Source organism: Phascolarctos cinereus, unplaced genomic scaffold (genome assembly GCF_003287225.1).
Source record: "Phascolarctos cinereus isolate Bilbo 61053 unplaced genomic scaffold, phaCin_HiC Scaffold_9;HRSCAF=440, whole genome shotgun sequence".
In the NCBI taxonomy this organism is placed as follows: Eukaryota; Metazoa; Chordata; class Mammalia; order Diprotodontia; family Phascolarctidae; genus Phascolarctos; species Phascolarctos cinereus.
Window position 1 is genome coordinate 49,732,792 of NW_027556402.1, and position 4,382 is coordinate 49,737,173.

Genomic DNA, 4,382 nt, shown 5'->3' on the forward strand with positions numbered 1-4,382 from the left:
AGGATAGAAGGAAGGAAAAGAAAAATGGAGGGAAAAAGGAAAAAAAGGAGGGAGGAAAGGAGGGAGAGAATAAGCATTAATTCCAGATCCTATTCTAGGTGCTGGAGATTTAAATATAAGTAAGCAAGACATTACCTGCCCTCTGGGAGCTTACATTTTATTAGAAGAAGACAATGTCATAGGGGATGTTAACTGACATATCCTTTCCAGGAATGGTAGTGTTGATTTGATTACTGTTCTCAGAGCTAAAGTTCTGGGCAGTCTAAGAGAGATGAAAGTTCACCAATCAGAGCCGAGGGCTCTAGGATGACAGTATGATTTCCAGTCAGAGGAGAAGAAAGAGGAGGAGGTTGGAATGTAGAAGGTATATAGCTGCCACCCTTGTTCAGGCACTCATCACCTCTTGCCTGGACTATTGTAATAGCCCGCTTAACAGTTTCCTTGTTTCAGCTTTATCCCCACTCTAATCTATGCTCTTCCAAAATTATTTTTCTAAAATAAATTATTTTTTCTAAAGGGTATATCTCTTACTCAATAAAATCCAGTATCTCCTTCTTGCTTCTAGGGTCAAACACAAGCTTCTGTGCTTGGCTTTTAAAGTCCTTCACAACCTGGCCACAAACTACCTTTCTACCCATAGTAAACACGATTCCCCTTCCATATTATATGATGCTACCAAACTGGCCTTCTTGCTGTTCCTTACACATGGTACTCCATCTCATTGGCCTCTTTGTCTTGTCTGTTTCCCAAGCCTAAAATGTACTCCCACCTCCCCTCTGCCTCTTAGACTTTTATTTCCTTCAAAGTTCTGTTCAAACACCACCTTCTACATAAAGCCTTTCCTGACCCCCAAATGCTATGCTCTCACTCCATACATTTGTCTTGGAATTGTCTTGTATATATTTCACATTTACTTTGTAAGTTGCTACACATTTTGGATTTGGATAATTTATGAAAGGAGCAAAAACATGGAGAGTTTTGAGAGAAATTCTGAGAAATCATTCCCTTAGAAAAAGTACTTGGGGAAAAACACAGACAATTCTGAGAGGGCCTTAGACAAAGCAACCCTCAGAGAAGAATACTTACTGAAAGCAAAGATGGTTGAGATAACTTGTCTCCCAGCAGCTAATTAACATGTTTAGCTATGAGGACTTTTGAGGTTGATACGTGGGAAACTGGGCAGCTGAATGTGGCAGAGGAGAGAGTACTGGGTCTGGAGCCAAGAAGACTCATCTTTCTGAGTTCAGATCCTACATCAGACATTTACTATCTATATGACCCTGGGCAAGTCATTTAATGCTGTTTGCCTCCATTTCCTCATCTGTAAAATGGGAAGGAAATAGCAAAGCACTCCAGTATCCTTGCCAAGAAAATCCCAAATAGGGTCACAAAAAGTCAGACATGACTGAAAATTGACTTGACAACAAAGCTGGGAAATCCTGATAACCGCAGCTTTTGGTGGCTATGAGACAATTGCATATTGCCTTTGTATGTCAAGGATATGAATTTTGGTTTTTCTCCTTAGGATAAAGATGAGTGACTTCCTGCTTTGCTATCAGAGACAGCCTAAGAAGAGAACCAGAAAAGGCAGAAGGAACCAGGGAAGAAAACTGAGAATGAAGCAGAGGAGATGGAGTTAAGTCTGCTTGCTCTCTGCTACCTGAAAAGATGGAGGGTGAAAAGCAGCTAAGCTGAGAGCCGAGAGAAAGAAGAGGTTAGAGCCTGCCTTCTCTCCCCTCCCCACACTTATCTGACTGGAGGAAGACAGATTTTCATCTATGGCTGAGAACTGAGTCGATGGGAAGAAAAGCATTACTTCCATCACCAAATGGTTGAAAGAAACAGAATCCTCTGCTTGTAAGTGTAGGTTAGGAGGGAAGGGGAAAAGGAGAGGCTTGTCTGCTTTGCTTTTTGTGATAGCTAGGGTTTGAGGGAGAAGAAACCCCTTTACCCTGGACTGTCACAGGCTGCTTAAATTGGAAAAAATCCCTGCCAAGAGAATAGAGTTTTGCAGAGTTGAGTAGGCATCCCTCAGGAACAACTCCTCTTAAAAGGGCACACAAACTGTGACCCCACTGCCAGTAGGGGTCTTTGCTCTAAGAAAGACGACCAAATGACCATCCTTTTATTGATGACCTGCTGGCCTTATTAATGAAATGATTAAATTACCCAGAAACTATGTCTCTTGAATATTTTTAATCATCACACTGGATAATAGACATTCTTCATCCACTTGGTTTTTCCTGTGGGGATATTCAGGCCAAACTCTTGAGTGAACGTGGTACTTACTTAGGAGGCTTTCAGAGTTCTAGGGCTTGGGGTAATCAGCACAATGTCCCCCACAAACAAGAGAATTGGAAAGACTTTAGCATCTATAGGAAATCTCTATTCAATTTTCCCTCTGGCTTGTTGAAAGGAAAATTCTTTGTTCAGGCTTTTACCCTGATTAAGGAGAACAAAGAGTTTTTTACAAGTATGTCAAGGTAGCCACACATTGACAAGCTGATCACTGGAGATCAGAGATGGGTTCAAGGTGGGACCAGCTTTTATTTTATTGGTAACTTTTGTAATGAGATAAAGACAATTCACATAGGTCAACATCAGCAAAACAGGCTTGCATCTCAGTGCTTCCTCAAGGTAGCAAGTGCGTGACGATTTGCAGGTAGGGGTATAAACATCACAGATAAGGATACTTGACAAAGAGCAGGTAAAGCAAAAAGCTGCACACTCGGTGTATTCTTCCCTAACGGGGCCTCCCCCAACACTGATTGACAAACAGGGCTGGGAGTCAACAAAACTTTCAGCAATTCCCCAACTTGGTGATAACCCATATATATATGGGAAATGACTCAGCAACATAATATATGCATTATAATATATATGTATATATATATAGTTCTGTACCACATTTTGTCTTATATTGCACCTTTCTCTCCAACTGCATCATCCTAATCTCTATTGCTTGTGTCAAGTCAATTTGAGCAAGCATTAGTGGCTATAAACTAGGGGAACTTAAATCTACAACAGGAAACAAGAGTATTGTGGATCACAAATCATAACCACATGTTTCCATCAATATCATAAAATTAAATAACTCAGATACACAGATTCATAATCTCCTGTATCCCCCCAAAAGACAAACCCTGTTAAATAGGCCTTACATATAAATGAACGTATGTTGAGAGTGACTTGGGGATCTATCCCACCTTCTGTGTTATTTAACATGTTTGCCAATTACTTAGATGAAAGTATAAATGGCATATGACAAATTTGCTGATGACAAAAAAGGAGGAGGGCAGCTAGGTGGCACAGTGGATTGAGCCAACCCTGGAGTCAGGAGGAACTGAGTTCAAATCCGGCCTCTGACATATGATACTCACTAGCTGTGTGAGTCACTTAACCCCAACTGCCTCGAGAAAAAAATAAAAACTAGGAGGGATAGCTAACACATTGCATGGCAGGATCCAAAAAAGAACCTGATGGGCTAGAACAACTGGGCTGAATCTAATAAGATGAAATGTAATGGGGATTAGTGTCAAACTCTACATTTGGGTTCAAATAATCAAATTCGAAATACAGGAGAGAAGTAGATGGACAATCTTCCATCTAAAAGAAATGTGAGGGTTTCTAGCAGAGTGCCAACCCTAAGTGAATTAACAATATGACACAGAAGCCAAAAAAACTCTTATCTTAAGTTATAGTTAGAAACATAGCATCTGGAATAAAGGAAGTGGCAGCTCTACTTGTAAAAAATATTTCAGAAATAATTCCTGTTCAGACTGAATGTGGACTGGATCAGAGGGATCAAAACTCCTGACCTGAAGATTCCAGCCCACAGAACTCCTGAATGTGCCTGAACCAGATTAAAATGTAATTGGAAAATGTTTAACAAAATGTATAAAAATATAATGCAACATAGATAATGTTAATTTGTGGTCTTCTAAGCCAATATCCAGTTTGACTCTACTGAACTAGATGATTTCTGGGGTGTTTTTCCAATAAGGAGATTCTGTGATCTCATAAATGGAGCATTTTCAGAAAAATCATTAGCTAGCTATGTGACTTTTGATGAGTCCCAATCTCACTGAGGGCAGCTAGGTGACACAGTGGATGGAATGCTGGGCCTGGAGTCAGGAAGACCTGAGTTCACATCTGGCCTCAAACACTCACTAGTTGTGTGACCCTGGGCAAGTCACTTCACGCTGTTTGCCTTAGTTTCCTCATCTATAAAATGAGCTGGAGAAGGAAATGGCAAACCATTCCAGGATCTTTACCAAGAAAACCCTAGATGGGGTCATGAAGAGTTGGACACAACTGAAAATGACTAAACAACAATAATCTCTCTGAACTTCAGTTTCCTTATATGTTAAATGAGGAAGTTG